The sequence below is a fragment of the Polypterus senegalus genome, chromosome 7, assembly GCF_016835505.1.
Source record: "Polypterus senegalus isolate Bchr_013 chromosome 7, ASM1683550v1, whole genome shotgun sequence".
Taxonomy (NCBI): Eukaryota; Metazoa; Chordata; class Cladistia; order Polypteriformes; family Polypteridae; genus Polypterus; species Polypterus senegalus.
The window spans coordinates 153,779,868-153,803,208 of NC_053160.1; the positions used below are offsets into that span (position 1 = coordinate 153,779,868).

Sequence of the window (23,341 nt, forward strand, 5' to 3'; positions counted from 1 at the left end):
ATTTCAAATACATACGTTTGCCTTTTTTGTCTATAAATCTGCCCTTAAGAACCCATAATGACAAAGTGTAAACATGTTTTCACAAAGGTTTGCAAATGTATTAACATTTATCAAAAATCAAAAACTGAAATCTCTCATTTATGTATGTACAGGTATTCAACCCTCCAAATTGTCAGGTTAGTTGTTTCCTGTTTGCTTTACTTCTTCATCAGATGTGTCCAGAACTTGACTGGAGTCCACCTGTGCCACATTGAATTGAGGTTGCACAATTCACACTCCATGCCAGGACAAAAACGAAGTCATGAAGTACAAGTAACTGTTTGTAGACGTCTGTGATGAAACTATGGTGAGGAGATCAGGGCAAGGGTGTAAAAATGGCCTGTGTTAAAGACTGCAATTGAAGTAGTTTGGGACCACCAGGACTCCTTGTAGAGTTGGTCATCTGTCCAAACTGAGTAACCAGGCAATAAGGTAACTTAGTCAGGAAGGTGACCAAGGACCCAGCAGTCACTCTAGTGGGACTTCACAAATCCTCTTCTGAATGTGTTGGAAGAATGACCATCTTAGCAGCACTCCATTAATCAGTTGTTTATAGGAGAGTGGCTTAATGGACATTACTCTTGAGTAACGTCTGCCAGACAGCAATTAAAGAACCCTGAGAATATGAGGAAAAGGGTTCTTTGGTCTGATGAGACAAAAATTTAATTTTTTTTTATTTATTTGGGAAAAACTCCCATTACTATACCTGGAAAAGATCAGACACTGCTCATCATCCCTGTGGTAAAACACACTGGTAGCAGCATCATGCTGTTTAAATGCTCATATTAATGCGAGATTTCAGTTTTTGAATTAAAAAAAAATTGCAAATCTTTCTGAAAATATGTTTTCACTTTGTCGTTTAGGTTTATTGAATGTAATTTGACAGATAAAAATGTCAATTTTATCCAGTTGAAGTTAAATCTATTAGACAATCAAGTGTGTGGAAAGGGAAGATCTCTAAATACTTACTACACTGTTTAATGAATCAAGAACAATTCATTTTTATGTCCAGCACCAAAATCACATTTATGTACTTATTTGAGGTGTTCTCATTATTTTTCGGTACTTTTTAAATACGCCTTGTTTTCAAAACTAGCTAAGGAAGTTTATGCTGTCGTCTGTCAAAGAAAGTTTATGCTATTATATGTCAAGAGCCGTGCATGTAACTTAAGTGTTATGGCTCCTTGATCTGTTAAAAAAAATCTCATTTTTCAACATAACAAAATAACAGTATGCCAAGATGCACAGCTATTAACTGACGGTAAATGCTTTAAACAAAATCAAGGTCATTTGCAATAGCTGCAGTAATTAAACTGTCTTACCAGCAGCTATTATTAGCATTATTTTCAAATGTAATGAAATGCTGACATTATTCAGCAGACAAATAATACTTCATAGAGGGTGGTTGTTAATGAAAGGTTTATCTTTTTAGAATCACGCTTCATATGCTCACCACTTATCAGCCTAGTTTTGGCTGTCTACTTCTACTTTTCAATAGTTATGCAGTTTTAGGTTTCACTTGCTTCATTTATGCATTGTACTTCATATACTGCCTGCATAGAATCTTTTTACTTTTGGTATTCTAAGTTCCATGCCGATTAAAATAAAACTATTTTAATACATTTAAGAGCTTATTTAAATACTGATTTTTTTCACTATAATGCAGGCATCTGCGTGTATAATTATGGAAATTATGCATTCCTTGCAGTGCGCTTTCATAAATGCCATTCCTTACAGGGATATAAAGGCAAGCAAAAGTGATTCTTGGCTTTTGTCTAAACCTGGCAGTTTGCAATTTTAATTTGTCAAGCTTATTCTTTAACCCCTTTGCTTCATGTGTTTGTATGCAATGTTTTTACTGTACTGTACAGTTTCTGATTTTTTTGATTTCAGGAAGCATAGGAACATTGGTTGGACCGGGCAAACTCCCCCACGTACTTACATAGGGCCAATTTGAAATGTCCATCCTTTACATCTGTAGGGTTTGGGAGGTACACTCAGGTACTTAGAGAGGAATCCGCGCAGAAACTGAAAGAAAAGGCAAACTCCACACAGACTTGGATTTGAATGTTCTGTAAAGCCACTGTACAGCTGCTGTACTCCTTTGTTTTGCTACATTATTAATTTTAATTATAGAACGCAAGTCATGTTATTCTGTGTGAGCAATATCTTTACCTTGCTATTATGCCATACATCACAGAGACTCAAGTGTTTCTGATATGTTGATAGAAATTACAGTATAATAATAAATTAAGGGAGAACTGTCAAAATGGGTTTCTGAAATGTTCTGTGAGTTGCCCATTCTGACTGAGTATAGGACTAAGGATGTGGCTGTTAAAGGTTTTTTAAATGTCACACGCTATGCTTAACCATCCAGACAGAGCTGGACAGAGGCCAGTTGAGAAAAGAGCTTCTGGAAGTTTCTTGACCATTTTGTCAAGCAAACCACTGCCTCTGGTTATAAATTAAATCTCAATACTAATGCCCAGTTGATATAGATTTTTTTAGACAAATAACGAATTGATGTGTGGGCAGTAAAGATGTCAGATTACCCATACATGTTGTACGGCTGTTTCTGGTGTGTTTCAGTATCAGATTTTACTTGGAAAATCTGAATGAAAAGCAAAAAATAAATAAATAGATACAGTATATGATATTTTCACATCAACATATTTGAGCTTAACATTTAAACTGGTCAAATTGTTTTTAATGATCCCAAAGCAAAGAGACATCTGATGTTTGTCACTCTCTCTTAAGTGTTATTAAGTGCTGATGCTGTGAGCACAAGCATCTAATTGTTAAATTGATGCTTATAAAGATAATAATATAGCCCATGTTGACTTAAATATGGCAGCAATGTTGTTATATTATGCATTCTCATCTGACAATTATAAGATGTAAGAAATTTGTAAGGGGATTAATAAATAAGTAAATGAATCAGTGCACAAGTATATTGTACATCCTGAGAGAAGCGTGCATTAATGAATTTAATAAATTGATATACTGTATATTTATCCACACATATCTGTGTGTAATACTTTCTATTTAATTTAAATTATTATTGTTATACAACTAGGAGTGTAATTGCTATATCCAGCTTTATTTATTCATTTATTTTTCCTTCTTTTTAGCTTTTAAATGATTTACCAGTTAGATCTGTAATATCATAATGGCTGAAACAAGGAGTATCTGCTTATTAGACTGGTTAGTCTGCTGAAATGTTTTCATTTGCATATCTCCCAGACTCCCACTTGTCATTAGACTGAGACTAACTTCTCACATTAGCAGAATTTAAAGACAAATGCTTAAGATCCAGGATAAGCTAAGATAGCACTCTTGAAAGCAAGACAAGCAATCATCATACAAGAAGTAGAATTTGAATTAATTTCATTAAATTAAATAACACAATACTGGAAAATTTTATTGATATTTAAAAACTGCACTGTTTGGGAGCCAAAAGATATGGGTTTTGCTCACGAGCATAGCCAAATGACTTGATTTACCGAAAAATATCAGAGAGCCATTTAGTTGTTTAGTCTTACACTTTTACTTCTGCAGTTGTCTGCTTATATAAACTTCTTTATATGCAGCACATTCAGCAAGGATCTGACTTAAAAATAAGTTCTGTGTAAACTAAACATCTCTGCTTTGAGATAATTTCTTTCATGTACAGGAAGGAATGACTGTTCATGTCACAAGTCCAGATAAATTCGCAGACAACAAGGCATTTTGGGAAAGATCCTCGTTTGCATAAAAAGTGTTTAATTCGCTCCAGAGTGAGAGTAACATGTGCAAGCTTGTTTGAGGAGGAAGGACTTTGCTTAGTTTTTTGAAGAAAAAACTGCCGGTCTCTTAAGGGGATCAGAAACACTGGTTGCCATGCATTTACTGACAAAGAAATTTCTGTTATTCATGGAGTCAAGTCTATATATTTAGAAAGCCAAACCTCTGCTCTTTCTAAAGATGACAAACTAGGCCTTTCAGAAATCAGACCAAATAATAATCTGCATGTCATTTTGTTAAGAAAACAAATGCTGAAGTACCGGCAAATGCTTACCTGCAAACTCTCACAGTGTAAGTGCTCTATCAGGCAATTGCAGCAGCATACAGAGACAAATGTATAACCAACTGAAAGCAAAACTTCTGCAGTTTTTTAAACACCTGACCTTTGAAACAAAGGCAGTCATAACTGTAGAGTTAAAACATAGTACACACATGGAGTAGGCTGGGCAGGGGCATTTTGGTAGGAGTAAAGACACTGGGGAAACATAAAAAACATGGAATGTAGCATTTTAACAGGACAATTGTGAACTTCTAGTATAAAAGTAAGTAAATTAATATCTTTATCTGTCCTGTGTAAAAATCTGCCTTATTTACAGTCCAGGGAATGATGTTTGCAGGCGAAGCTTGGTGTTTTGGGACCATTGAATTGTTTAGGACTTATATTGTTAACGTTTAATTCTTTTACACATGAAAAATAACCTAATAGAAGTGCTTTGCTTGGAAGAGTTTCAGCATCGTAATATTGAAGCAGATTCAACTTATACCGATACATATCTAGAGACCAAATAGTATCCCGATATATCGAAACCTCATTATAATTAATTGAACCCTGAGCACCTGGTATTATAATTTTAGCATGAACAACTCAACTGTCAAGCTTGCTTTAAATGGAATTCTATGTCTATCTGGCAGCAAAGTCCATAACTATGGGAATAGTTACCTTCTTCTTCCCCAGTTTTCTCCATGTTAACTGATCTCATTGCTCTTATCCATGCATACATTTGAAAAGTGTTAACATGCATGAACCACCGCTTTGCACTTGATTGGTTCAACAATCAAGAAATCATTAGGATCTGATACTTCTGGCTACAGTATTTGTTAAACTGAATTGCAACTTCATCTATTTTAGATGATTTTTACTTAAATTGTCTTTCTTTCTGGACAGTACAACCATCTCATTTGACCAAAGATCCCAATTCACTATGTTATTACTTTCATCTGCTCTGTGGGTTTTTAAGCCACCTTGATTTCCCTTGAGGTGTCCTGCTTGTACTACTTTGCAACACAGCATATTATATTATATGTTCTGGACATACATACAAGCTAAACTTTGCTTACAGTAATAAGGGAAATATTTGGCCTACTATTATAATTGTCATGATTAGTTGTGAATTTGCCATTTTCATTTTCCAATTCATTAACCAATTCTAAAGATTTTGTTTTTTGTGATTGTTAGTGAAGCCATTTTCTTTTTATCGAGAGACGCCATTTGAATTGTTAAGTTTGGTGGTTGCTAATAGCAATGTCAGGGATCATGAACAAGTTGATATTAGGTGTTACAGCAGGGGTGGGCAATTATGTTTTATGGTGGGCCACATGAGAAAGCCAGCTTATTGAGGAGGGCAGAACACATTCTGCCAACTGTTACATTACGGTAAACATGTTATTTCTTTTTTTCACTATAATAAAATTAATATAGACCACATATTAACAGATTTTGTCTGATTTATTGAACCATGGAACACATACATACACATACTATTGCATGCTTTCTAACACAACCTACAATTCCTGATTGTGTAATATAAAAAAATAAATAAATAACAAATACATTTTGCTGCCTTAATCACTGATAAAGTATTTTGTTGTCTCTGTACATTTGACAACTTAGTAAGAAGAATAAAATCTTTGATGAGCTTCGACTAGCGCTCTAAAGTCGGCTGTGTTTCCTGATGTTGCTGTTTGCAGTACAGCAGACAGATGGTCATCACTGAGAGAAGATCCGTTCCTGGATTTGTTGAATTTCATTACTGAGAATGTCTGTTCACATATGTATGTTGATTCAAAGAGGACAAGCATTCGCTGAGCTAGTCTTCTCGAGTGTAGGAAATTATCCGTTTTGAAGGGATAATGAAGGAATGTCAGCAATGGCACTGACTTGAAGTGTTCTGGGGGCACTGTCCACATCACATGTAAAAGGAGAGGAGATGCTGAACATTTCAGTTTCCACTGCTTTGAAGTCTTCAGATCTCCTGGAAAATTCACCATGCAGTGACCGGAATATGGCTGCATATCTGTTAAGCCGAGCAGCAGATCAATCTCCCCTCTCAGTGTGGGAAGTGTGTCAATGTGAGTCTCTATACTTGTTGAGAGAGAAGCAGCAGCTTTCTCATGAAGGCCTTGACTAGACTGGCCATATCATGTGCAAAAAGACTTTTGCCTTGCGGTTTTGTATTCCTTTCATTCATATGTACAGTCACATAAACAGCAGAAGCTAAATCTGATAGCCACTCTGTGCTGCTTAGTTCAGGGGTGGGTTTTCCTTTCATTTGACAAACCTCCTGAATCTCTGATTTCAGATCCCAGACCTTTTTGAGCACTTTGCCCAAGCTTAGCCACCTGACAGCTGTGTGGTAGCCCAGGACAATGTGATCAGCCTCATGCTCCTCCAACAGTGTAACACGCTGTCTCTGATTTAATGCCCTGGCCCTGATGAACTTTACAGGATTTATTACAACACGATTCATTTTCAGCACTGATTTACAGAGGATTGCTGCTGACTTCAATAAGCCTTGTTTAACAAATTCTCCATCAGAAAATGGTTTGCTTCTTTTGGAAATTTTGTGAGCTAATATTTTTTTTACTGTGGCTTTGCTATATCAAGCTTTGTGAAAAGAGTTTGCTGTTTTTGCAGTTTAGCCAACAATTCCTCTTCAGTCTTCACCTTCTCCTCTTCAGGTAAATGTCTGTATTTTTCGGCATGCTTGGTCCTGCAGTGATGGTTCAAGTTGTAGTCTTTAAATGCAGCAATGTGCTCTTTGCATACCCAATAGATTGTTTTACCGCTAACATCCATGAAAAAATACTTAGGAGTGCAGGATTTTTTAAAAGATCTGTTTTCCACATCAACTTTTCATTTTTTTCCCACTCATTTTTGTTGTGTCTTTGCTCAAAATGCAGATGGGACGTAGACTAACAACAGGTGTCATCTTCCTTTATTCAATATAACATAAACAATCTCTGTGTCACACCTTTCTCTGATGCAGTCTTACTCAATTTCCCATACATATTAATTTTGATCTGCATCAGCACAGTCACATTTAGCTGTGATATGAACTGACACACCCAAGCAAGTACTTGCTGCCTGCACCTTCTACGGTTCAGACAGGACTAGACCACTGGCCGCATTTGGCCAGCAGGCCGTACTATGCCCAGGTCTGGGATACAGGGTGTAAAGGTCGATGCCTGGGGTCACTTCCTTTTCCAGTTTTTGTCAAAAGATTTAAGCAAAGTTCATTTGTGATTTTTTGATAGTTGATTCTCCTTTTCATTTGAGTTTGGTTCATGATTTGTTGCTAGTTATTTTTTGATCTTCCATTTGTGACCTTAGCTTTGTTATTTTGACTCCTGTTTATCTCCCAGTCCTTTCATTGTCTTGTGGCATAACAATAGTATTTTATTTTGATACAGTTGCGGCCAGAGTATTATTAAAATCTATAAATGTACAAAAGAAAAAATATTATTTATTGGAGTCAAAATCACAAAATTCTATAAATATGTAAAAGAAAAAATAATTATTATTTAATGGAGTAAAAATCATGAAATGAGAATAAAATATTTACTCTCTTACCGATTGGAGTATTCCCATTAAACTGAGGTCCGCTATGCTCGATGAGTATTTATAAAAGACTATATAAACGATCCATTCATTTTAACTGACATTCTTATAGATACATTTTTTTAAATGACTCATTTAAATAACAGGAAAAATCATGTGAAAACTAAAATGGTATGCAATGGGACATCGTAACTCAACCTTCAGCTAACTAAACCACCTAAATACAAATATTGGTGTTATGAACAGAATAATTTTTTAATATTTTGTTCCTGTGAAAAAAAGTTTAGTCGATCAAAAAGTTCTGATATTAAAAACCACGGCTTTCTTGATATTTTAGTTTATAATTTAAAAACAGAATAAGAATCTGAAAATTTAACAAAATCACATTAAAGTTCGATAAATTCTGAAAAGAATGATACCAAACATATATATGTGGGTTTTAAAATAAGCCCAATTTAAAACATGACATAAAAACGTGACATAAAATTGTTACATTTTTAGGCTTAGGTTTTTATATATAGAGAGAGTAGATAATATATATATATATATATATATATATATATATATATATATATATATTTGAAAACATGTGAAGTGTTAAGGATATTTAAACATTGGATACAATTCAACATTTAAATGCAATAAATATTTGTTACTGACAATTCAAAGTTCTTAATTAGTTATATGTGACCAGTAATTTAGAAATTGCACAAACAGAAAAATCTGCTTTATGAAAGAAACATAAAATATCACAAAACAAAGTAATGCTACAATTAATATACAATAATGTAAAATTAATATTGAGTTGCCCACCAGGAAGTATACCTCCTAGCATGCTAACTTGCGAATATTCAAAGCGTAAAAGTATCAGTAGTAGACTGAAGAAAATTGTCTACTTCTTTGAAAAAGAATGATTATGAATCTTCTTCGGCTATTATGAGATTAAATGAACCAATTAAATACTCTGTAAGAAACAAAGGAAAAATACAATAATTTTTAGCTCAAAATACATTGATGTCTTTGATACAGATGAATAGAAAAGACATCTGAAATTAAACAACATGGCTAAAGAGATCTACTAAATTTTTTAACAAGTGGTTTTGAATGAGTTAAACTATTTTTATTATCTGAAAAGAAAAGGTATCAAAATTTTTAGATCTCCTAAATTAAATTAAAATTAAATTTGCAATTAAACATTTATCAATTAAATATCACGTAATCAAACAAACATTTTTTTACCCTTCTTATTTGCTGTAATACAAAAATCTAATCTGAGGAAAAAATAAAAGAGAGAAATGACTATTGACATTAGGTCAATTGGAGATGCACAAGACCATATCATGTCTAATTATACATGCACTGCAATGGACTGGTGCTCCAGACTGGGCTGGTTCATCCTTGCTCTCTGTACTACTGAGATTGGCCATGGCTTCCAGTTCAGAGCCGTTAATACAGTGTTTAACTTAGCAGCGACCATAAAGAAGCACATCACATTCCAAAGCCTTATAAGAAGACTGAGGTGAGTGTAGTTAAAACAATCGAAGAGTTACCAGGGGCCTAAATTAGTTTTATCCAAGAAAACTGCTGCTTGGAAGAAGAAACCTCACTGATGAGAACAAACAAACTGAAGTTGCTAGAGCCATTTTGACTGAGACTGTGCTCAGTCTATGAGCAGATGACACTAATATTTAATATCTTAGATATTCTTACACATCTGATATATGACATCAGGAGAGAGATGCATACAAAGAAAAGAGTCTCATTGAAACAGAGTAGCATTATCAATTTTAATCAGTAAAGTAAAACGATATCTGCTGTATAGGAGCTTGACATTGCAGGTTGTAGGAGGCACATATCCACTGGGATGTCAGTTTTCTCCAACAATCAGATTTCTGATCTTAACAATATTTCTTTCGTATTCTTAGAATTACATTTTCATTATATATTTTGATCGCTACACTTGTCAACTTAACTCTTGTTACAGGAAATGGTATTCCTGTCGGTAACAAGGTGGTGCAGTGATTAACGCCTCACAGCTTCAGACTTCTGCTTTTGATTTGTGGCCCAGTTGATTCCTGTGTAGTGTTTGCACATTTCCCCCATTACTTTTATGTGTTTCCCTGGTTACTCCTGTTTGCCCTTTATCATGTCTCAAACTTGAGTGTTAGGTTAATTAATTGGTGGCTCTCAATTGATCCAGTATGAGTGAGTGTAGGTACATGTGTTAGTGGGCCATGCTTTGGACTGTGCTTTTATCCAAAGTTGCCCAGGTGAGAACTGGCTCTGTGCGAACTTAAATCAAATACATGGTGTTGATGGTATTTAGATAATGGTAGGATATTGTATTTTATGATGTGAAATTTGTTGACTGTTCTCTCAAATCTGTTTCTGTTAATTCCTTTTACAGCCTTCAGATGAAGAGCATGTCCTGTTGTATGTGATATTATTCCCAAGTGTCTGATATTTTAGTGATGATTAAAGGAATTTACACTGGGCTTTTTCTGTTACAGTGTTTTGTTTATAAAGATGAATGGAAGCTGATGAACACCAAAATGACTAGACTATAGCTTATTAGATTTAATGGCTAATTACTTAAGCAAAATTAAATAATTAAAGGCTATAAAAATAATTAAGCCAATAGGCCTAAAAAGCAAAAACACAATTAAGAAAAAGGCATGTTATAATTTCATGTATTTGTTATTGTCTTTTGCATATTTCAACACCATTTTTGGAAGCTAGCAAATGCTGTGTTGTGTATATTGACCCAGAACCCGTGTGTTTACACTACCGAGATCAAATGTATAAAGTTTTTTCTCAATTTGTCTGTTGTCTATCTGAGTTTGCAGATATATTACAAGGAATTTGTATAAGCCTTTTGTTATGTTGTTTCTACATTGTTTCTGACCTCTTTTTCTAATTCTTAGATTAACTCTCAATTTTTTATCAGTGCTTTGAGACCTTTGAAAGATAGGATGGGCTTTCGGTTTTGATCTTTGTGTGTCTCCTGGGGCCTCATGTTTAAACGGTGCGTACGCACAGAAATGTTGCGTAAGAACGTTTCCACGTTCAAATCGCAATGTATAAAACCTACACTTGGCGTAAAGCCACGCACTTTTCCACGGTACATCATTCCCTGTCATACGCAAGTTCTCCACTCAGTTTTGCAGACTGGCGGCACCCAGCGTCAAAGCAGTGCTACTGTTCCTGTGTGGTTACTCCTTAGTTTCCTGACGCTGCTTTATAAATACATTGAAACTAACCGCATATTGTTTGTTAGTGTAATGCATCTGATTGTAATTAACCTGCAGCAATATAATGGCCCAGGGAATAGCCATAGTATTCCAAATACCATAACTGCTTCAGCGTTGTTACTCTCACTGCACCTTCTTCTTCTTCTTCTTTTTCTTCTTTCAGCTGCTCCCTTTAAGGGTTGCCACAGTGGATCATCTTTTTCCATATTACTCTCACTGCACCACTCGGAGTATTTATATCACTGTATCTGAGTGGGGAATCACAGCAGCAGCTGATGGGAAAGAGAATTATCGGTATACAGTATCAAGCACACGCTGCCTCAGCCACGGAAAAACGTTTCAAAGCCTTTCCTATACGGACCTCGCAGTTCAGAAACAGTTTCATCCCAAGAACTATAAACGCACTCAATCAATTGCTCCTTGTAGAACTGTTTATACTTATAAGTACAATTACCCCACTGTAAACTTCCACTACAGTTATAATATTGCACAACCTGCGCAACTTTATAAAGTGTGTATTTACATATGATGACAATATCATTTTTAAGATGAAATGCAGTAAAATATGTTGATTATATTATACAGATAAAACTTTAACTTCATTTAAATAATCTGTATTGTTAATAATTTAACATATGAGGACACGGTGCCACAGCGCTAGCAAGATCACGTATTGTTCCTGCCTTGCGCTGTATATTTACTAAAGCTGATGCGACACTGGAAGGATAAATGGATAGAATAACTAAACACGTACTATGAAGATATTTCAATATTCCTTAAAAGTTTTGAAGAATCATTGTTGTAAGCTTATAGATGGCTTAACGTCTATTACAGAGCTGATTGTGTGGCGATTGGGTATTTGGGGAAAGAAAAGTAAGGACAGGAATTGGAGGTTAGTATGTTTGAAAGAGACAGTACTGCAAACAATAAATTATTTCATCGGAGGTCGCGCATGGCGCAGCAGCATCTTGTGTGAGACATGAACAATCACTGCGCCACTGTGTTCCCATGTGTAATTACATGCTTTCATTCCAATCATCATGAAAATGATATCACATATACATCTCAGTATTTTAATTATTCAGAGAGCTCTAATATCACGAATGTAATGGATTCTGTGTCCTGTCGGAGAAAGAGAAAGAATGGAAGCACGTAGTGATTCACACACATAGAGCATTGAAGATCAAATACAAAACAAAGCATTTAACGTGCTACTTTAGTTACGATTGGGATTTGAGAAACTAGTAAATTAAATGATTTTAAGATTAAGTTTATGATGTTCTACTTTAATGACAAAATAAACTACATGATTAAAGTGGAAATTTTGAGATTAAAGTTGACATTTCTTGTGCTTTTTCCCATTGTGTTCCTATTTTTTTTTGTCTGTACTCTAATAAGCTCAGACGGTGGGCTATGACTCCCTTTTCATGGCGACTTTGACATCTGACATCTTTTTTATTTTGGCACTGTGCGAATTAGTGAATTTGAGCTTTCGAGTTTCTCCGACACGCTATGTCACTTTATCAACTTCCTTTTGTTGATTATACCACTGTTTAAATCAACAAATAGTATGTACGCGTATGTCCTTTGCCTCCATTTGGTATTCGCTGAAATTCTTATATTTTCCCCTGTGCTTTTCCCATTGTCTTTTCAAAGAAGGCTGTGCTTAAGGGCTATTTATATTGATTTGCATATTCAAAGAGGCGTAATTCTAGAAGGAGTTGGGGCGCGACAGCATGACCGGGATTTATGTAGCGAAATAACGCAGAAGTTGGCGAACGCACAGATTCCTGCATCTGGATTTTTCTGTGCGTAAGCACATTTCGGCTTTTGTGCTTACGTCATGTTATAGTGTGAATTCTACGCACGGTGTTACGCACCATGAGGCCCCTGGTATTTCTCTTCTGGTCACCTCCATTACTTTTTATAGTTTGTTCTTCTGATAAAAGGCCAAGCATTACAAAAATTTGAGATGTACAATTCTAAAATGGAGAAAAGGCAAAGATACAAAAATACTGTAGTGAAGAGAAAAGGCAAGTAATGCAAAATTTCCAAAATGCAAAAAATAACATAGTGGGGATACCGCCAAAATACTGTAATGTAAAGAAGGCCAAGCAATATGAAGGATAAAATTCTAAAAACAGAATACTGAGGAAAAGGCTAAGAAAAACCAAAGCCAGAATACTAAATGGGCCAAGTAATACAAAATGCTAAATAGGCCTAGAAGTACTAAAAAATACAAAATGGGCTAAAAATACAAAAGGCAAAGCAATACTTTTATGATATTTTTACATTTAAAATTTTTCTTTTTCTGTTCTCCTGGAGCTTTTTCATCTTAGATTTTGGAACATGTAGATCTGAATTCTCTTGAAGGTTTTCCTATTTGAAACTTTTTGTATTCTTTTTAAGTCTGTCATTGTTTTCATGGACATCACCATTTTGAAGATGCTACTGTCTTTGTAAGGAACAACATGGAAATCCCATCAGCAGGATGGTCATGCAGATCACTTGATCATCTTAGTTTGAGAAGAAAAGAATAAAGAATTTATTGTGTGTTTCTTAGTTAGAATATCAACAATGATTTAGACTTTTGTTTTTGGATTTGACAACAGTGTTTTTTGATTTCTTGGTTACAAACCTTTGCTTCTCTGTTCTACATGTCCCATTTTTTAGTCTTATAAAAATAACCATTGACTTCACTATCTGTGGCAGGACAGATACACAATCAAAGAATTCCAAACCTCACCTTAGCTAATATAATTTTAATTTTTAGTGAAATAGGAAAAGGGAAGCCAATGGTAAAGAGCTCCTTGACAAGGTATCCTGGAACTTGTGAGACCCTTTAATAGGGCTCAGATGGAAGGTCAGTTTAAGTATTGAGAGGTGTCACCACCTTGAGCTTAACATAAAGAGGGACAGGCAAGAAGCAAAGAAACAAGAGAATGATAATTATAGCACAGTTAACAAAGAAGGTAATCAATGTAGAATCATCAAAAGCTAACACAAGTAAAATTTTTTATAAGTCAAAGAAGATCGACAAAAAGCAATGGACAAAACATTAAACCTTTTTCTATTGGACCAGAGTGATCCTGTCATTTCTTCCTTTTTGTTTAGTTGACCTGCTAGATCTTCTCAGATTGGAGCTTTTTAGCTTGTTTGAATGCTATACATCAGAGGAGGTGTACCGTCATTTACCTCTTTCAGCTGTGTTCATCTTCATGTCATTGACAAAGCTTTCCAATTTCAGTTGCTTCATCTGGTCAGTTTAACTAAATACACTTGATCTCTTCAGTGCTGCATAACCTCAGGAGTCCTGTGTATTTTGACTTTTCTGTATTTTCTTCATCCATGTTTTCCCTAACAGTTTAGCTTGATACATTATACAAGGTGTGGCGGACAGCTGCCACCCTTGCTCGGCCTGGAAGCCTCCTTAGTTGAAGGACCGGGGAAGAAAGTGTGCTCAGGCCATTATCTCCCCCAGATCACTGGGTGGCAGCCCCCCTGTGTTGCTACAGCACCTCTGATCCCCTCAGGGCATGATTGCAATTGGAATTTGGTGGCCCAGCCCAATTGTGTTCTGGGTTTGCCGCTTGGGGGTGCTTCAGAGCCCTACTTCACCGGGCTCCCACCTCACCTGGAAGCACTTCCAGACCATGCTGATAGGCCATACTCCCGGGTATAGTATTAAAGGAGCCAGCTGACACTGCTACAGGAGCCAAATTTGGGAGGAGGAAAATTAATCTGGGATGATTGGAGGCAGAGGTGAAGAGAGACAAAGAAAGAGAAGACAAGGCTATATGCTTTGGTGGTTATTGTATTGAACGTTGGTGCTGGGAAATGATTGGGAAGCATTTCCCACAGCAGTATAGAAGCCTCTGTGTGTTGCTAAACCTGTGCCTGTGTCTGTCTCTGTTGGGTTTGGGGAGTTGGAGTGCCCCCTTCAGGCAACAAAAGGTAAGCCAGAAAGTTTTACAACACAACTTTTTATTGCATGTAATTTAGTATACAGCTGTTTGAACATACGCAATTCAATCAACTTCGATAATATTGCATCAGCAGGAAACATGCATGTTTCCCCTTCTTGTACTACCCTATATCCTGCACTTGCAACCACTTCTATACTTCTTCAATAACCTCATAATAACTCCCAAACTTTTTTTTCCAGTGGATGGCATCTTTGAGGGTTCTTAAAAAGTGGAGATGTATTTTTAATTGCTTGAGGATGTCTGTTACCGATTTTGTCTCTGCCGCAAGAAATTCATTTGAAGCCAGTTGATTAAAACACACATCCCTGCATGCCTTTTTGTGGGCCAACAGCTTCTGTGCCAGGAAATGGATTGTTCTGTGGCCCTGCAGTAACAAGCGTAATATTTCATGTTAACCACAGAATGAGTGGCAGATGTTTCCTGTTAATTTTAACTGAGCTGTTGCTGAATTATTCTGTGAGTCTTCATCTTATGTTTTTTTCCACTGGTGCATTTTTTTGATTTGTTTTTCCTCTATACTCATAAATTTCTTATACACCTGAAGCAAAAGCTAGTACTCAGATGTTTTATTACTTGCTTTGATCTCTAGAGGTTTAATAGATGTGGTCCATGGAAGATCAGGAAATCAAAATATAAAAGTTGATGTGTTTGTTTTGCTGTCTTCACAATATGGCCTTATACATTCTTCATAAAAATATTTATTCCACCAATCATCTTCATAGCTCTCCTCCAGCTGTTCTTTCTGGTCCAATTTGTGAACATGCTCACCTCTGGAGAAGACATTAATTTGTGCTATGAATGCATACTTTTGTTGATTGCTAAAAGTACAGCCTTCAATGAAAAGCAAGAAAATCATGCTATTTTGAGTCTTTACTGCAGCTTTTTATTTTTTTAATTCTGTCTATAAGAATTCCTGGTAGTTGAATTGCAAAGCTCTACTATCTCAGCTAACATTTAATTCTGTTTGGTCAGAACATATGTTTGTTTTCTTAGGTCGATCAACAGAATACCATTCTGACTTTCATTAACATACTATCTTTGAAAGATCATCAATGAATGAAAAAAATACAAGTTAAGCACTTAAACCTAAAATGAACCTGCCACTTTTTAACAAATTGCATATTATATAAGATCATACTGTTGTTAAACTATTCAGCTGTGCACAATTTTTCCTCAAATGTCTATAAAAGCTTTAGCATTTGCAACAGTGGGAATTCTCTCTACTTGGGCCACCTGCTGCTCTTCCTTTTATTAAACTACGTTGTTTTGTTCTGTATTTTCTTTGAATGCAAAATCTCAAGCTCCATTCTACGAAAATACTCAACTTTTCTTTTGCACAGCAATACGGTTTTAAATTACAATCCTCTCATTAAAGGTTGTGAAACAGAAGCATCAGATGATAAAAGTAGACCAACAAGTGGTTAAATGTCTTTGAAGGTTAGTGGGAGCACAGAAGCTTCTTCATGGAATAAATGGCCTTCAGAGTTAATAATTTCATCTCTAAAAGCGGCAGGCATCCAGTATCCAGGGGTTGTTTTGGTAGACTACTTGGAGCAAAAATCCTGTCAGGCTGAATTTGGTTTGTCACCTTTTGCAAAGGAGGGAGAAATGAGCAGGTGACCTGCTGTGAAAGAAAAATGGAAGCCAGAAGCACCACAATGGGAACCTGCTGAAGATTAAGCAAGGGAAGGAGGTATTTTATTTCAGTAGTGTGAATGGCTGGTGCAAGGATAGCTGACTACTACTGAGATTAAGAAGAATTGATTGTTCTCTTCCCTATTATCAAAAGGCACATTGTCCTATTTGTTCTTTCACTGTCACTTATTTGCTTTTTATGTAATTGGGCTCAATAAATAAAATATTGAACAGCCTGACTAAGTATGGACCTGTAACAGTACATCTTGTGCCTACCTCTCTGAGCTTAGTTCTGAGATAATCTGTGCATTAGCAATTGTTTATATTCATACCTCTAGTCAAGTGGCTGCATTTCATGCTCCCGACCTCTCACTGTCTCCTCTCCATCTATACATCCATCCATCTGTTCTCAAATTTTCTTAATTTACTTCAAGGCTGTGGGCAACAGGAGCCTGTGCTGGCAGCATTTAGTGCAAAGTGTAAATTAACTCTAAACAAGCACGAATACATCTCAAGGCACACTCATGTATAGAGTTGCCATTGAACCTAGTGTGCACATGTTTGGGATAGGGACAGAAAATCAGATTATCAGGGTTAAAATCATTGCACACCTGAAGAATATGGAGAAGCCGCACTTTTGGTGTCCAGATGATTCAAACAAAATTTCTAATGTAAATTATATTTACTATATTTTATATGCCATATAATGTCCCCATACACAAAATAAATGTCACTCCATTGCTAAGTTGTAATTAGTTTCAGTTAGGCTTTGGTCTCAATCATGACATTTTTGGAGGATATTTGCAAGAGATGTTCCTACCAAAACTTCACACCAGATTCCCAAACACTGCTTTGAACTCAGATTAGATTGTAACCACCTATATTGATTAATTGATCCCAATTATCTGTAAAATGCCAGTGCGCTTATTGTATGACTTGATTAGCATAAATCTATACCCATCATTGCCCAGGTTAATTCTGAATAAGGAGATGGTGGTTGAGATAAGGATTTCCTTCCATATGAGTCTGTGTTATCTGACGTATTCAAAAATATATATGTATTTTTTGGTGTCGGTACCAGAATGACTAAATAAAAGCATAAAGGGAAGCAACAGATTCTGTTAATTCAGTGGTTTCAATCCTGCAGACTGTTTAAAAAGTAAAACACAAATGGTTTGATTTGAAATTTGATGGAAAATGTGCATAACTGCACACAAAATAAAGCTTCACAGCTACAAGAGTAGAACCAGCTACAGTGTAAACATCTGGCAGTGTGGCGTTGTGTAACCATGAACAAGTTACTTCACCTGCCTATGCCCTAGTTGGAAAAAGAAAAGAAATTTAACCAAATGTATCTCAAACATTGTAAATCACCGAGGATGAAGTCTTCAGCCAAATAAGTAAATTATAAAATCAACTACACATTTAAAGTCCTAGTAGACTCAATGGTATCCTCAGATACAAGAACAACAATAAAATGTATTTCTATTGCATATTTTCATATAGGCCATGAAGCTCAAAGTGCTTTGCGAGAGAATAAAGAAAAAAATGCAAGAGATAAAATGAAAAACAACAAATTAGAAAATTAATAAATATATGGGTGAATAAGTAAAATATTAAAAATATTGAATAAGCGCAAATCAATACATACTTAAATAGTACAGTGTGCCCTGAAGGGGGCACTCCATCTCCCCAAACCCGACACAGAAGCTTTTCAGCAAAAGGAAATCCCTAAGGACATAAGTCTCAGCTTTGACTGGCTAAGATGGCGACACTTCCTGTTAAGTACAGGCCAGGCAGGGAAAGGCGGGTCCGGGGGACCAAAAGTGATGTCAGACACAGGTTGTCAATCATCAGTCTGAAGAGTGCGGAAGAGAAGAAGCATTAGTATACATTGCCATCTTGTGGACCAGTGTTGGTGTACCACCATCACCTTTAAACTGTCCCAAAATGCACATATGTGTGACACAGGCCGGAGTTCACTCCCAGTCTTGCAGAATTATGACTGCTGCACTACTTACAGCATCACCATGCCACACCTATCTCATATAAAGAAGAAGTACTAAAATTCATTTTAGAGAAAAGATGGAAGAAATGTACATCTACTGAATTCTTTAGCCTTTTGTGTGACTCTTCCTGTGTGGTAAAAATTAAGAAAGATCTGGCGATGATACTGTTGAGTTAATTTTTTACTGGTTAAGGTTAAAAATGAAGGTCTACATAGCAAGCTGTATTAAAGCTTTGACTTCCCTGATGTTCTGAAGACTGAGAGAAGCTGTGACCATCCTAATTACCAAGTAAATTAATTCCTGTGCCAAGAAGTGTTTCAGTGGGTCATACAGCAGTACGAACTTCATTTAAGTGGGCTGAAGAAGCGAATTCCAAAAATAATGGCTTCCAGCAGTGCTGCCGCTTCTACTCTGAGCCATACTGCTGTTTTATGAGCAATATGACTTTGTACCAGAGGAGATTTTACTGTTGAATGCTGCAAATGACTCTTTGTACTGGATGAAAAAACAAAGTGATGTGGAGTGATCTTTCTTTGTTGTTTATTAAGTTGAAACTTTTCCAACTGTTTTCTCTTTCTAGTAATATAAAAATAATTTAAATATCTTATGTCTGACTAAACTATTGTCATAAATGTTAAAGAGCTGCTTACAGTGTTTTGTGTTTGCAAATTATAAAGAACAGAAAAAGTGAATTGTAGGAATGTTTCATGTGTACAATAATAATAATTCAGTTCAGTCCAATTTATTCTTATAGAGCAGACTGCCACATAATAATTTCATTATTATCTCAACTACTGGATAGAGTCTCCTTCCTTATCTTCCCTGTCTCTGTCTCTTTGCTATGGGTTGGCAGTAGTATTAAGGCAGGGTGTTTCTGTCAACAACAACATTTATTTATATAGTACATTTTCATACAAAAAAAATGTAGTTCAAAGTGCTTTACAAAATGAAGAATAGAAAAATAGAAGACACAATAAAAAATAAAAATAAGTCAACATTAATTAACATAGAATAAGTAAGGTCCGATGATTTGATGGTATCAAAAATGATTGTTGACTTAATAGCCCCTCCCACTTTCCTCTGATTGGTAGATTTAAATGATGCACCCCTTTGATTAAAGTGGGGTCTGGGCGGAATCAAGACCCATCAAACTGCTCATGACACCATCCCTGAACCAATCAGGCGGGTGGGGTGGGATCAAGGTGGGGTATGGGTGGGACCAACACCCATTAAACTGCTCTTGACACAAACCTTGACCAATTAGGAGGTTGGGGTGGGATTAAGGCGGGGTTAGGGAGGGGGCAGGTTGGAATTCATCAATCACAGGATGGGGTGGGACACAATTTAAATCCACCAATCAGAGAAAAGGGGCGGGCACCTCATTTAAATTCACCAGTCAGAGGAAAGGGGAGTAGTCATCAAATCATCACTCATCTTTGATTGACATTTTGACAGAAACACCCTGCCTTAATACTACTTTTGGCTCCCTTTATGAGTTTCCCTATCCTCTTCTCTCATATCCTTTCTGCCTCAGTCTCTTTCTTCCCCTCGAACTTTGTCCTGTGGCAGGCTTTTTCCAGAATCTGATAATCCTTTTCTCCTTGTTTCTCCTTGCCCATATAATCTTAATATACACTGTATGGCAAAAAGTATGTACACACTCCTCCAAATTAGCCATGTGGTTTCCATTGACGAACATTGGCAGCAGATTGGTTATACTGAAGAGCTCAGTAACTTTGAACATGGCACCATTATCATAGGATGCCAACTTTGCCACAAGTCAGTATGTGAAATTTTTGCTCTGCGAGATTTGCCCTAGTCAGCTGTAATTGCTATAATGAAGTGGAAGAGTCTAGGAACAGTGTTGAGGAACATTATTTTTAAAAGTAACTTAGTTACAACATGCAGTACAAATAAAAAAAAGTAACTATGATATATACACTACCTGTCAAAAGTTTTAGAAAACCTCAGTTTTTCAAGATTTTCTTCAAATTCAATCTCTTGAAATGCAATGAATGACCTAAAATGCAAACAGTAAACTGGCAGTGGTTTAAATTTAAAGTTCAGGTTAACAAAAAACTGAAAAAAGGAAAAATAACAATATTACAAGCTACAGATGTTCTGCAGCAATTAAAGTAAATTAAGCCTTGCAAGTTGAAGCTAATAATTTGCACAGGTGTTCCAATTTCTGTTGATTACTTAAAAGTCCTCTTTCTGCCTTAAAGCAGAGTTGGAGCAGACTGTGTTACTACATCCTATGAAGTACTTTGTGCACAATATTACACAGTAGAAAGTTTGAAATTCAAGTAATAATGGCATGAAAACGTCAATTAACAAATTAAATGAGAGTTTCAGTGAGTAAGTACAGTGTCCTACACAATCCAAAGGCAATTGGAAACTGGACGAAACTCTGATAGGAAGAGATCTGGCAGACCCAAAGTCACAATCCAACCAGAAGACAAGTTTCTTAGGCTCACCAACTTGCAACATCTGCTCATCACAGAACAATAACTTCAATCAAACAAGCAATTCTCAGTTTCTGCTGTGAAGAGGAGACTTTTTTCCAGTCTGCAGTAGTCCACAGCCGATATTTTAAGGCCCTGTTTTGTCCTTTAAGGAATGACTTTCTTACTTAGTTGTACCCTGAAGAAGGCCCGTTTGTAATATTCTGATATTCTGCATACCTTTTCACCATTTTAGGTCATTCATTGCATTTCAACTGATTAAATATGAAGAAAAACTGAGTTCTTCTAAAACTTTTGACTGGTTGTGTAGTTTATTATAAACTTTAAAGCGTTACAAGCAGTGCACTGTTTTTTCTTAATTTGTATGAAAAACTACACGTTTTACATGCAAGCATTTATTATTAAATCCTAAACCTATATATGAACGTTTATGAAATTGAGCAGAAACATAGCCATATTTGATCATTTTCTTGTGTTATAAAGAAGTTTAGTCCTTCATGTTTTGTGAAGTAACTAACATCCATCCATTTTTTTCAAACCCAGTGCAATCTCCCAAACATTTGTGGTATGAAAACTGGCCACTGCACCACCTGATCACAATATTTTAATATATCTTTAGCAAATACAGCAAGTGGAATAAAACTTAACAGATATCTTATTGATAGCTTTCGGTTACTGGATTGGATTCAGCTCATTTTTTTCTGTTTTGCTGTACCATTGTACCTTGCAAAGGACCACTGTATCGTCCACCGTGTTTGCTTCTTGTTTTACACACAGTTTTGCTGGAATAATCATGGACTCCCCCTGACGCTAAACTTAGTGGATTAAGATTACCCCTCAGCAAATGCAGGATTAAACATATACAAGTATAACTTCAGTACAGTTCTTATCCCTTGATTGAATGCTACACATGTGCTTAACCTCTCTTTCACAAGCTATCACCAGACAGCCAGAGCACACACATGCACGATGTAATCAAATAAATGCAATATTTCTGCAAAATAGTACATTAATGTTTTTTTGTTTGGAGTGATGGAAATAAGCTTCAGTATTAACACAGTAATCTATCCATTCATCCATTTTCTAACCCGCTGAATCCGAATACAGGGTCACGGGGGTCTGCTGGAGCCAATCCCAGCCAACACAGGGCACAAGGCAGGAACCAATCCTGGGCAGGGTGCCAACCCACCGCAGGACACACACACAAACACATCCACACACCAAGCACACACTAGGGCCAATTTAGAATCGCCAATCCACCTAACCTGCATGTCTTTGGATTGTGGGAGGAAACCGGAGCAAACCCACGCAGACATGGGGAGAACATGTAAACTCCACGCAGGGAGGACCCGGGAAGTGAACCTGGGTCTCCTAACTGCGAGGCAGCAGCACTACCACTGCGCCACCGTGCCGCCAACACTGTAATGCATATCAGTTTTTTTTTTAAAGTAACAATAGTATGTTTACTTCAATAAAATAAGTACTGTGTTACATTACTCGTTAATTTCAAAAATAATCTTACTACCTAATACATTTTACTTTTAACCCACACATTTTTGTGAGTGTCTAAGCTTGTTGGTGTTTTTGAAGGGAGAAGTTGGGTATAAAGTTATTGACATTATACCTCAGTTCTCCCCCCAATTTCTAATGAAGTACAGGTTAGGTGGGGTGTGTGTGTTTGCATGTGAACTGCTGTCTAACTCCAGGCTGATTTCTGCTTTGCATCTGATGCTGCTGGGATAGGCTCTGGCACCTTGCAAACTTGTAACTGGATAACTGGCTCGATGTTTAGAAATGACAATAAAATTTAGCTTTTTGGTGAAATACTGTTAAAGATGTAAACTGTAATCCTCATCTTGTTTGTTTCTACCACTAACTGAAATAATGCTTAATATAGCCTTCTCAAAATTAAAACAAAAAAAGCAAAGTTTGTTGCTTCAGATTGTGTTTGAAGGTTTGTCCTTCTTTCTTTTCATGGTCTAAGTAGTTCAGTGTCAATTTTGCAATACAGTTGTTTCTCTCTTGAGGATATAAAGCACCTGGTATTAGCAAAATTTCTTTTCCTTCTTTATCTTACAGTGTGTCATTTTAGAGATCTGTTTGCCATTAGTTTTCCATGCTCATGTCATGGTAATTGATGTAATGAAGAGCTCTTTTTCCGCGTACAACATTCTTTTTGCTGGATGTAGTTCTGATATACTGTAATGTACATTTTGCTAATTACATTTGTCAGGACATTACCAAGTTTAATATGAATTACAGAATTATTCTAGTGCATGATGATATCGATCAGTTCCTTTATTATACTGCATGCTGATATTCCTTTAGCAATAAA

At 36.2% G+C, this 23,341-nt stretch overlaps 1 protein-coding gene across 1 annotated transcript in view; it reads left to right on the forward strand.

Moving 5' to 3' along the window:
• fer (fer (fps/fes related) tyrosine kinase) overlaps nt 1-23,341 on the forward strand; it is a 357,459-nt gene that overhangs the window by 201,953 nt on the left and 132,165 nt on the right. The window lies entirely within an intron of this gene.